At 47.8% G+C, this 12,447-nt stretch overlaps 1 long non-coding RNA gene across 1 annotated transcript in view; it reads left to right on the top strand.

Annotated features, from left to right (window-relative positions):
- Window positions 1-4,026: 4,026 nt before the first annotated feature.
- LOC117802599 overlaps window positions 4,027-12,447 on the top strand; it is a 29,565-nt gene continuing 21,144 nt past the window's right edge. The window contains exons 1-2 of the long non-coding RNA XR_004625957.1: window positions 4,027-4,188; window positions 12,099-12,214. This is a non-coding gene — a long non-coding RNA (uncharacterized LOC117802599). The remainder of the gene's footprint in view (window positions 4,189-12,098; window positions 12,215-12,447) is intronic.

Raw genomic sequence — 12,447 nt, 5'->3', positions numbered from 1 at the left:
CTGGGAAAGGCAGCTCCCTTCGTCACCGTCACCGTGGCCGTCCAGGCTGACCGGCTGGCTTGGAGAGTTCTAGGTCAGTAGACTCAGATTCACAAACAGTATCTGCCTTGGAGAGTCCCCCTGACCTGACTCAAATGCTGAATTTGATCGAAGGCAGGTTCCCCTGGACGTGGCTTCTGAAGGCTTGGTTACAGCTGCAATTCAATTCCCTGATTACAGCCGTAACAGAAGCACCCAGAAAGAGGGCGGCTTGCGGGGACCCAGGGAACCGTATTGCAGAGAGAGACTCAAGGTTCTTGGAATAGAACATCTTCTGGTATGTTCTGAGGAAGACGGGGAAACCTCCGCCCCCCCCCCAAGGTGATGTGTTAATTTGTAGTGTTACTTCTTTCTCTCAGTTGTAGTGGTCAAATGTCACTTTTCCATCCTTTGGAGTAGTGACGTAGATCCGGGGCCACGAACCTTCTTCACCCCCTTCCCACCACCCCGCCGTGGGAGGACTCTGACCTTGGTTCTTCTCAGACAGCTGTTTTCATTTTTTGACCCCTGAATTGTGTGGGTAAACAGCCTCCTTTATTAGATAAAAGCTTTATCAGCTCAGCGGCTTACCTTCTCCCTACAACTTCTTTCTCACAAATACAAGTCTGCATTAAGAGTAAGCTGAACCCGGTTTTGTCTCCTGGGTCATTATCTTGGATTTTATTGGGCGGAACCTTGAATTCAGACTGCAGGCTTCAGCTGTCTCTGGCGTTCATCGGCTGCCATCTGCTGGGCAGTGTTGGTATGACATGGTCTCCATGGCTGGCAGGCCATTTCAGCAGGGGTGAAGAGGTTCATCCTTTCAATTGAAAAATATTTATTGAGGGGAAACTGTGCCAGGCATAGTTCTAGACGCTTGGATTCATCGGTGAACAAAACTGACGAGTATCTCTGTTCTTCTGGAGCTTATGTGCTTGTCGTGGATGATAATAAAGAATTCTGTAAGGTAGAAAGTGATCGGTGCGTGGAAAAAAAATTACAAAGTAGAGTATGTAAGGGGTATGGGAAGTGCTGGGTGGGTCAGGGGAGTTACCATTTCAAATAGTTTTCCCCGTCAGCCTCATTGAGAAGGTGACTTTTGAATAAAGGATCGAAGGCAAGAAAGGCCTTTGCCATGGAAGACGAGCTTACCCGGCAGAATGGCTGGGAGTACAAAGGCCCTGGGGTAGGACTGTGCTCTGTGCATTCAGGGAGTAGCCAGGAGGCCAGGATAGCTGAAAAGAGTGAGCCCAGAAAGAGGAGTCAGAGAGGTGATCAGAACAAAGGAGAAGGGCCAGATAGCGCAGGGTCTTGTGGGCCATTGGCTGTCCTGATCGGCTTGGGCTGCCATCAGAATATATCATGGTGGCTTACACAGCAGACATTTACTTCTTACAGTTCTAGAGGCTGAATAGTCCAAGATCAAGGTGACAGCCAATTCAGTTTCTGGTGAGCGTCCTCTTCTGGGCTGTGATGGGCGACTTGCTAACTATGCTCTTGTGGCCTTTCCTCAGTTCCTTGCTGTCTTCTTCATATAAGGCCACCGATCCCACCAGGAGAGCCCCATCCTCGTGACCCAGTTTAACCTTAATGACCTCCCAAAGGCTCCACATGCCATCACAGTGGGGAATGGGGGCTTCCACATGTGAACTGGGGGTGGGGAAACATTCAACCCATAATATTGGCTTTGTTGCCATGGCTGGTGGGTTGGGGGGTGTGTGGAGAACTCACGTCTGCAGCACCACAATGCCAAGACGTATGGAAAATGCTCTAAAAAACCCAAGCCACTCTGCCGATTCTCCTCTTTCATTCAGTACGTGAGATGGGGAAAATAAAGTCAAACCAAGTGTGTGAGGTGATGTGTGTGTGTGTGTAGCCTGTGAGTGTGTGCATGGGAGTGAGTGTGTGAGGGTGTGTTTGTTGTGTGTGTGTGTGTGTGCAATATGGGGCAGCTACTCACTGAGTGAACAAATGCTTCATTCTTTCATTTTGGTGTCCCCTCCAAAAAAATCAATTTGTACCAAAAGCATGCTTTCTTGTTTTTAAATTTTTAAAAGATTTTATATATGTATGTATGTATGTATGTACAGAGAGCGAGTGAGAGCTGTGGAGGGGCAGAGGGAGAGGGAGAGAGAGAGAGTTTCCAGCAGACTCTGAGCTGAGCAGGGAGCCCATCATCGGGCTCAATCCCACGACCCCGAGATCATGACCCAAGTTGAAATCAAGAGTTGGACACTTAACCTGTTGAGCCACCCAGGCACCCCAAACATGCTTTCTAGGTATGTGTTTGCTGAGACAAATGAGACTTTCATCAGGGTACCTTACTTTCCTTCCCCACCAGCTCTGCCCCAGACTCTAGAACCTGGAAGGCTGATGTCCTCTTGGCATATTTACATAAGCAGGCTGACTTCCTCTTCCCTCAGTCCTGCAAACGTACCTGGATATCTTTCCTTCTGCACCATTTGCTGCTCACCCCCTTCTTGGGAGTGGAGCCCACCCTTCCCCTAGCTTCCTGTGGAGGGTGCAGAGTTGGGTAAGACCTGCCACAGCCTTGCCCAAAGGAGATGACCATTTCTTGGAACCCCAAAGTCATGACTGAGCTCAACTGCCCAGTGTAGAGAGGTCAGAAGTGTTTGAGTTTTGGGGGCCGGTTGGGTGGCTTTAAATTGTACATTTGTCACTTGCCAACTCGGGGGTTGGAGGTGAATTCTTTAATGTCTGCCGGCTGCTGCTCCAGTGGGAAGGACAATACCCATCTCATGGAGCAGTTGAGGGGACCAAAGGGATCTGTCATTCAATTCCCTGATATTTACTGAGTACCTACTATGTGCAGGTGCTGGTCTAGGTGCTGGGGGCACAATAATGAACTCACATGGAGTATATATTCTAGCAGGATGTAATGTTAACTAGCATAAGATGTCAAACTTTCAAAAGCAGGTGTTCACATTTCTAAGAGCACATACTCAGTGCACTCCCAGTTGTTAATTCTGTGTGTGTGTGCACGCGTGCGTGTGTGCGTGTATGGATGATACCAAAGGATAGATACCAGAGATACTGTATAACACCATTTATATTTACTTAAAAATACACATCGTGCTGTATAAATATTTTTAACATATAACTGAATAGAAATATTATTAAAACATTTACCAGAAATATAAACATTAACAACTTCAGGATAACGTTCCCTGGTGAGGGAGAGAGAGAGAGAGAATGAGAGAGACAGGAGAATGGGATTTGGAACTACATGTTTAGCTATATCTGTAATATTTTATTTCTCTGTAAGAAAAAAACCTGAAGCAAATATGGCAAGATAATAACTTCCATTGAATATTTTTAGATTTATAGTTTCATTTACTAAATGCAATTATGAATAAAGCCGCTATAAACATCTGTGTGCAAGTTTTTGTGTGGGTGTAAGTTTTCAGTTCCTTTGGGAACCGAATATACCAAGAAGTGCCCTTGCTGGATCCTGTGGGAAGGCTACGTTTAGTTTTGGGAGAAACACACTCTCCGTCTTCCAAAGAGCCTGCGCCATTTTGCATTCCCACCAGCAGTGAATGGGAGTTCCTGTCGCTCCACATCCTTATCAGCATTTGGTGTTGTCAGTGCTTTGGATTTGGGTCATTCCAATAGGTAGGTAGTGGTATCTTGTTTTGATTAGCTTTTATGTGGTGATATATCATGTGGAGGATAGTTTCATAAGCTTTTTTTTTTTTTTTCCGTCTATGTATCTTCTTTGGGAAGGTCCATTCAGATCTTTTGCCATCGGGTTGTTTGTTTTCTTGTTGAGGGTTAGAGTTCCTTGTATACTTTGGGTAATGGTCCCTTATCAAATGTGTCTTATGCAAATATTTTTTCCCGTCAGTAGTTTGTCTTCTCATTCTCATGACATTGGCATTTGCAGAGCGGAAGTTTTTAATTTTAATGAAGTCTAGGTTACCAATTACTTCCTTCATGAGTGGTGTTTTTAGTGTTGTATCTAAAATGTCATTTCCATACCAAGATCACCTAGGTTTTCTTCTATGTTAATTTGCTCTTCTCTTTCTAGTTTCCTAATGTGGAGGCTTAAATTATTGATTTTAGCTATTTCTTCTTTTCTAATATATGTATTTAATACTATAAATTCTCTTCTAAGCACTGTGTTTTCACGGCAGCCCGCAGATTTGGGTAAGTTGCATTTTCGTTTTCATTTAGTTCAAAATATTTTAAAATTTCTCTGGAGATTTCTCACTTGACCCATGTGTTATTTACAAGTGTATTGTTTAATCTACCAGTGTTTGGGGATTTTCCAGCGATCTGTCTGTTATTGATTTCTAACTTAATTCCATTGTGGTCTGAAAGCAGACATTGTATGATTTCTTTTAAATGTATTAAATTGTGTTTTATGAATATGGTCTACCTTGGTGAATGTTCTATGTGAGCTTAAGAAGAAAGTATTCAACTGTTGCTGGAAGGATTGCTTGTATTAAAGCCCTTAGTGTATTACACATAGTTTTTTAAAAAAATTCCTGGTCTGATAATTCAAACATTCTTCTATATCTGACTCTAGTTCTGATACTTGTTCAGTCTCTTCAAACTATGTTTTTGCATTTTAGTATGCCTTAAATGAACATATTTGTTTATTCAACAGAGAGATTGCCCAGATCTGGAGATTTAAATTCATCCTTTCCTAGTTTTGAGGTGAAGTGACTAGCTGGAAGGTTCGGGGGTTTCCTGGGGGCCCCGGAGTGGACAAGTATGAAACCTACTACCTGGGGATGGCACAGAGCCCTCAGGGAACACGCCACCCACAGTGGGAGGGGAAAGCGGCAGTGGCTACCTTCTCCTGGGAGGGGGGCCAAAAAAACCATCAAGATCAACAAGCATAGCCGTACGGATTTGTTGGAGTCTGAAAGAATAAATAGCCAAGGACATGAGAATCTGGAAAACAATGTCATAACCTGACGGGGGAAAATGAAGAATCCACATCTCAGGACCAGTTCATATCAAACAAAACAGGCTTTGCCAAAACCGGCCAGAAACAGAATACTGTAATATAAGCCAGCCTGCCCATTTTAAAATCATTCAGTTCTACAATTCCCAGGCACCTCATTTGTTTATCCTTTTACTTTTTATTGACACCTACTATTCAATTAAAATTTTAAAAACACCATGAATTGCTCCTCCATGGCTCCCTGGTGGAGGCCATCCTTGCCTACGGTGGGGATTGTTCACCAACTATTTCTGGCTCTCCGCTTTCTGAAAATGTAAGGATTTTTGCTTTCCCGGCCTGCAAATGTTAGGCATGGCCATGAGACTTGCTCTGGCCAATGAAATTTGTGCAGAGTGACACTTTGGGCAGAAACGTCAGCCAGTACCTCATTCACTCCATCTTCTTCCGTCTTCTGTTGGGATTGTGGATGTGTGTGTCAAGAGAGGGACCCAGGGCCGGTGGGGGTGGGGGGGAGGTGCGGGCGGAATGGGAGGTAAGACACTATCTCTATCCCCAGTTTACAAGCTGGTTTGGGAGATAAGATATCTAGACAACTATAATGATAACACAAAAGTGGATGGGTCAAGAGTAAAATGACAAGATGTTTGTGTCACCGTAGCCTCAGAAGGAAGGAGTCAGGTGGGGTCCAGGATGAACGCCACGCATTTTCTCCTGCCCCCCCCCCAGCCCCCTGTGCACTCTACCCTCCGTGCTCTGCTCTCTGCCCCGCGGGACTGACCTGCCTACATTAAAAGGCTCCTTTCCCTCTGGCTTCTGACCAGGTTGGGTGAGTGCAAGGGAGGATAGGGTGAGGGTGGGGAGAAGAGCTGGGAGAAGGAGGAGACTGATCTGGCTTCCTTCTCATGGGGTCACTCCGGCTGGCTACACTCCTGGCTGACAGGCCCAGCTCCTCTCAAAGGATCCTCTTGACTGTCTCTTTCCAGATTCCCGTAATGCTCTCTCCCCTTACCCATCCAGGCCCAGGGGTGGTAAAAGTCCCGCAATCAGATATTAGCCCCATAGCCTGTACTATCCCATTTGGCGTCCCTATACCTTTTGTAAATAGTTCTCTTTTTTTTAAAGGACTTGTTAAATTATCCTATTTTGAACATGCCATCTGTTTCCTGATAGACCCTGACTAATAGATCTTGCTTTGGAGAGCCAGCAGGAAATGATCATGCTTGGTCTAATTATAGGGTCAGCTGGTAAAAGAGGCAGAAGGCTTTAAAAAAAATGATTAACTCTTCATTAAGAAATGAATTATTAAATGGCTTTGCTTCCCCACCCAAACTGGAAGATTCTGCTCTAAAGAATAAAAGGATTGGAGGCAAAGCCCTGGCCTCTTTGCACCTCTGATGAGCACAAGGGGCCGTTGCAGAGCCTTTACCTACAAAGCCCTTTGCAAGTGCCGGGGCCACAGGAACTAGCTGGGAATCATGTCATCTCCAAAGTGCTTCCCCAATCCCCCTTCTCTGGCAAATTTACACCAGAATTCCAACCATTATTTTCAACTTGAATCTGAGGACAGAAACCTAATTTCTGGGTGCCCAAAGAAAATTCTAGACTTTTCTTTCAAGTACCCACATATAGCATAGAGCTGCTTGGGATAGAGATACAGCTCTTTGCCACAACCCTACTGACTGGGAGTTCTTTATCTGCCTTGGGATTCCCGTGGCAAATTCACTAGGTCTATTTATTGGTTGGTTGGTTGATCGGTTGGTTGGCTGGTTGGTTTTCCCTGTGGGAAGCCAAAGGAGCCTTTGAAAAACTTGGATTTGAGAGAGTTCTGGGCTCCTTCTCTGTTCCCCACCCCCAGAGACCCCGCTTCTTAGCTGCACCCCACTGGGAAAAGATCGGAAGAGGTTGGTCCCTGGAGCCGCAGCAGTTCTCAAAGCATGTGGAATGAGCAGACTCTTGCAGCTGCTGGGGCTGGGCCCGGAGGCGCAGGCTTGCTTAGGCATGCAGGGATGTAAAGTTAGAGGAAGTGTAGCCAGCAATTTGGAAAACTTAGGAGTTCTTGGGCCGTCCCTGAGTTTTTTTGTTTGTCATTGACTTTGCGTATGTATTCTCTCCAGAGCAGGTAAGAGATGGGGAGAATGAAGGGAGGGCATTCCTGGGCGCCAGGTCTGCACATCTGAGCAGATGAAGACAGAGCAGAGGAGGGGGGCAGGGATTGTCTGGAAGTCTGAGGATCCTATTTGCTCCTGAGTGCCAGAGGGTGCCTGCCAGGGCCTGTAGCGGTCCCCACCAGGAGCACCAGAGAACAGCCAGGAGCCCACATTTACAACTCCCTTGAAATAAAAACGTGTTCTCCGGGGAAACGCATACTGTTTCAGTCGGCAAATAGCAAGGATTCTCATTATAATCATAAAGGCAGGGCTGCTGAGGAGTGTCAGAGTTCCAGAAAAGAGGAGGGGAGATAAGAAGGCAGGCAGTGCAGGCCCTGGACAGCCTTGTCCTTGCTCAGACCCTGGGATGCACGTTTCCGAGGGGACGATAGGAGGCAGTTCCTGGATGCTAGATTTTCTTCCAGAGGTGACGGGAGAGGTAGTAGGTTCTCCACGGAAGTGAATCTGGTGTGGCACTCTCGCACTCTAATACACACACACACAAGCTCACACGCACACTCACACACATACATACACACTCACTTCTGAAGACCACATTCTCTCTTAGATATGTTAATACTGTGAATCAAGTGAAACAAGGTCTTATCTGTTCTCTGCTCTGACCTATTTTGTTTGTTTCATAGTTTAATTCTCAGAAGACCACTTTATTTCTCTGAATCCAACTTCTGTGGGGGCCCCTCACTATGGCCCAGAATTCCTTTCTACTTCTGAAGCTCCCAAATGGTTCTGCATATCTCCTTCCCCTGACATCTGAAACAGATAGGAGTTTAAATGGCCCAGAGTGTTGACGGTTCCTTTTTTTTTTTTTTAACTGCACTCTGAAGGGGAGGTCACACAACTTTGCATCCAGTTTTCATTCATCTTGGGTGTAAGGGCTGCCGTTTGTTTTTTATGTGGGAGAATCTCTCTTAGCCAGATTCCGTTTAACTGATGCAGTGGCTAACCTCTGCTTTCTATTCCTGCATAAGGCTGCCCACTGCATGCTGGGCCCGTGTTGCTAGCAAGCCTTCCCCTGGCATTCCTTTAGGCTTTTCAGTTTACCACCTAACCGCCAGTCCTAATAACATCAGATAAGAAGGTTTCTGCTGCACTGTGCTTGTTTTCAAAAACTGAAAATGTTATCGAGCTGGAGTCAAGTCCAGCCTTAGACAGACTATAAACACCCCAGGAGGCCAGACATACCCAAGGCCACTGAGTTCCTCCGACACGATGTGCTGTAGGAGTTCCAGAGAAGGGGCCTTGCATGAGCCTGCATGGGTGTAGGGCTGTGGAGGCTGAGGGCTGTGGGGGCAGTACTCCCCCCAGCTGGTCCTCAGCCCACCTACCCAACCCTGGAAGTCCAGGTGCAGCACCCTGCTGGGTCCAAACAGCTAACTGGTTTTGTGTTCTTCTTGCACACGTCGAACTCTGCCAAGATACTCAGGCGTTTCAGAAAAATCCGGCCTTCTCTTGTTACCCCAATACCTCCCACTGCCTGTCTCACACATACACAGATATATTTTTTAATGTTTTGTTGGCAGTAAACTCAGCCCATCACCCAAACCTCCAAGAGGAGGCCAGAGGTCAAGTTCCCACCCAGCCGCCAGCTCCCAGGGGAACCCCAACCTATCCCATGTTAAGGACACATCCGGGGCAGCCACTCTGATAACAGTGTTCGGGGGCCAAGTGGAGGTACCTGCTTAGCCAGGGCTCGGCTTGGTCCTCACCACTGGACAGGGCTCCCCTGGGGGGACTCCAGGGCCCAGCTGCTGTGACCCCTGAAGAGGAATCAGCGCAGGATCAGACCCCTGTTCAGGGAGCTGAGGCTTTGTACCTAGTGAGGAGAGAGATGCCTGGAGTCAGGTGGCTGAGGTCCACCGGGCAGTGGGAGCCACAGTCTGGAGGGCTGCTGGCTTGCAGCTCTGACGGACCCTCAGGGTTCCTAAACCCCTCTGTCTGCGCATGAGGCTTGGTTCCTTGGGCTCAGCCTAGAGAGGTGGGAGCAGTGAGCACTCTCCAGGGGTAAGTAGCACTGTGGTAAGGGTTGGATTTCTAAAGACAAGCTTACCAGGGCCTGGGAGGTCATGCCTGGCCAGCAAGGGGAGACACTGCAGTGAGAGGCAGCTAGGATGCACTGGGCCAACTTCGTGCAAACCTCTATTTCTTCAGCTCGAAACTGGAGAGAACCTCCCTGGGGTTACCTTCGAGTGAATGGGCTAATTCAGGAGAAAGCGCTCACTCCCCGCAGAGCATGCACATGCGTGCTTTAGCAGTGCGCGCATGCGTGCTTTAGCAGTGCCCGCCTCCTGCTCTGCACTTGGCGTCTGTGTGCCCAAGTTCTGGGTTCAGAGGGGTCTGTGCTCAATTCCCAGCCCTTCCAGTCACAAGCTTGCCCAAGTCTGTACTTCTTTGAGCCTGTTTCCTCATCTGTAAAACGGGCGCAATTCCAGTGCCTACCCCCACAGGACCGGCAGGCTCGAACAGTCGTCTCTTTCCCCTTCCTGCCTCTATTTGCCACGTCGCTGTGTGTCTGGTAAGCCATGCACGGTGGGGAAATGAGGACCAGTATCCTTAGGAAGATGTAGTCCTAACTGGACACATGTCCACAGAGAGAGGCAGATAACACACCACAATGCAGCCATCCTTCTCTTCAACAAACACAGTAAAACTCCCCAGCTGGCTTCTGTCTCAGGAGCTGGGGATGCAAAAATGAATAAGATACGGTGCCCGTCCTCAAAATGTCCAATAATGTCTGATAATATAATTCCCATCAGCAATTAACTGAGTGCTTCCGGGGGCTTTGCGAGCCTCATTTCATGAGTAATCCTCCTCCCACCCCACGCAGGAAGTCCTGTCATCCTGAGGCTCTGAAAGATTCACGTGGCCAAGGTCTGAGTGACCACCTCTCAGTCTCCAGAGTGTTCTAACCTGCCCACGCTGCCACAGAAGCTTGGGAATGGCTCTTCAGAGCAGTGCAAGTTGTAGTGAAGGAAGAATAGTATAGGAGCTGCTTCTGGAAAGACTCAGAGAATCTCCAGCAGGCAAAGCCAAAGGGAAAGGAATTCTTGGAGCAGAAATAGCATACACAAAAAGCACCTGGGTGTGAAAGAGTACAGTTAGGGGGTGTGTGCCGTGTGTTTATTCTGGAATTGAAGAGGCTTTCAAGGTAGCAATGCCTTCAGCTGTGAAGGGAGGCAAGGGGCAAGATTATAAGGAGCTTTGAATGGCAAACTAAAAAGTGGAACTTTGGGAAACAATAGGGAGCCATTGAAGATTGTTAAGCAGGGGAGAGAGCATCAAAAAGATCACAGGCCAGTAGAAGTGAGTCACACTGTCAGCCTCCTGGGTGATCAGGGAGAAGAACACGCACTGAGTAGTTTCCTGGAGGTAGGGTACTCTGTTGTTAAGGACGATCCAACTAGGCCCAACACCCCAGTGAAGGCAGCATGTTGAGAGGGAAAAACCGAGCCATGAACAGAGAACATGAAACCTGGAGCATGTGAGATTCAGCCCAGATCTTCCCTGCACCCACTTCAGCACAAAGAACTAAAAGAGAAACAGCTAAGCAAGTGTATGATTTATTGAGCTGAGTTCCTATCTCTCTCAGGCTCTCTAGCTCTGACTTTCCCACTATGTTTAGATGTTCCAGAATTCTCCTCTGCCCAGGCATTCTCCACAATACCCACCCTCACAAGAATGAGCACATTTCCTGCCCCGCATCCATTGCCAACCCCACTCAGCTGCCTATCCCACTCCAAGGCTCAGGTCCCAACAGGAGTCTGAGGGACTCCAGGTGTCACCGCCCCCTCTTCTCCCTGGGTCTCAATTCCACAAAGAACCACCCAGAGCCTGGTGTTATTCTCCTACTGAAGAAAGGAAAAGCCTAAATTCTTTCTTTGGCTGGGTTTTTCACCATGACTGGTTTTCATTAGCTTCTCAAGTGGAAAATAAATTCTACCCAGTGGAAAGTTGCCACTTATGTGCAGGGAGTCATTGTTCACTGAATATGTTTTATGCCGAATGACCCAAGCCCCCAGTCTGCTGGGGCTCGGGCCAGGGCCTAGCGGGAGTGTGCTTTGGAAACGTTCGTGGCAGGCCCTGTTGGAGGAGCCAGTGGCGGGTCACCTCTTGTTAAACCTTCGGGGTTGAGGAAGTCTGAGAAACTGGACCATCTGCTGTGTGCTGCCTGCCCAGTCTGCAGAGCTTGGACCCCCTCTTCAGCCTCTTGCTTTCAGCCCAAGTCAGAGCTGGCCTGGCGGAGAAGCTTCTCAAAGCCTTCTCTGCCTCCTAGCTTCTCCCCACCCCTGAGCTAAAAACGGGGGAAAAAGAGAAAACTAAACCAGAAAAGGAACTCAGCTGATACAGCTTCAAACCATGCAGTTTTGGGGGCCCAAGGGGGCCCTCCTGGGCACAATTACCCATGTGAGGGGCCAACAGCAGAAGGGCTGAGACAAAGAGGGGTCTGGGCTCCCAGGCCAGCCCCAGGGCATTGAGTGGCAGGTTGAGACACAGGTAAGAAGAATACAGGCAGGAAGTGGAGACTCAAGAAAGGAAGTGGGGAGACCAGAAATGGTCGGAGAGCAGGGTACAGAGAGACCGGAAGTGGGGAGACTTGGCCTGCGGAAGTGGCTGTGGCCAGCAGGGGCCAATGTTGTTCAACATTCCTTTGCCAGCTGGACGCCCCGTGCAAGGGGATGGAGAGGATTGAAGTCTCTACCAGGAAAAATCCAAGCCTGGAGATAATTTAAGCTTTCCTGGGACTCTGCCAGCCGTCTCCAGGGTTTTGTCAAATTTTCCACCTACTCCCTTTGCGTGTGGAAGTGCAACCTCCATCTTAGAAATCCCATCCTCAACACGGGCTTTTTACAACTTTCTTGGTTATTCAGGAGGGTTTGTGGATGAAGAAGGGTGGGATAAGGGGTTAGAGGAACTGGCTAGAGCTATAGCGCTCTCCCCTGCCTCCCATTCACCCTCCACATACACACGCTGTTGTGCAGGAGACCCTTCTTGGGATGGAGGCAGAGAATCAGGAATTGGAATGTCCTGCCTTGACCCCCAGAAAAAACACACCAGACATCCAGAGAGGACACATCCTCCGCTGCTTGGAATGGCGGTAAGTCAGGAGTTCCTCCCTGCTTTATTTGGTAAATATAGAACCAAGTTACACAATATATAAAGTACTGTAGGTAAAGATATATTTAAATTCTCTCCTTCCAATACCTCTCTTCTGAGGATTACTATTTAGATGTGCATCATTGATTTTTTTTAATGCCTTTATTGATCTACTGGCTTTTTTGTCCCCAGACAAAACTAGGACACGTATTCCTAAACTTGCTTTTTAAAAAA

Source organism: Ailuropoda melanoleuca, chromosome 6, assembly GCF_002007445.2.
Source record: "Ailuropoda melanoleuca isolate Jingjing chromosome 6, ASM200744v2, whole genome shotgun sequence".
Taxonomy (NCBI): domain Eukaryota; kingdom Metazoa; phylum Chordata; class Mammalia; order Carnivora; family Ursidae; genus Ailuropoda; species Ailuropoda melanoleuca.
This window is presented reverse-complemented; position numbering and strand designations above follow the sequence as displayed.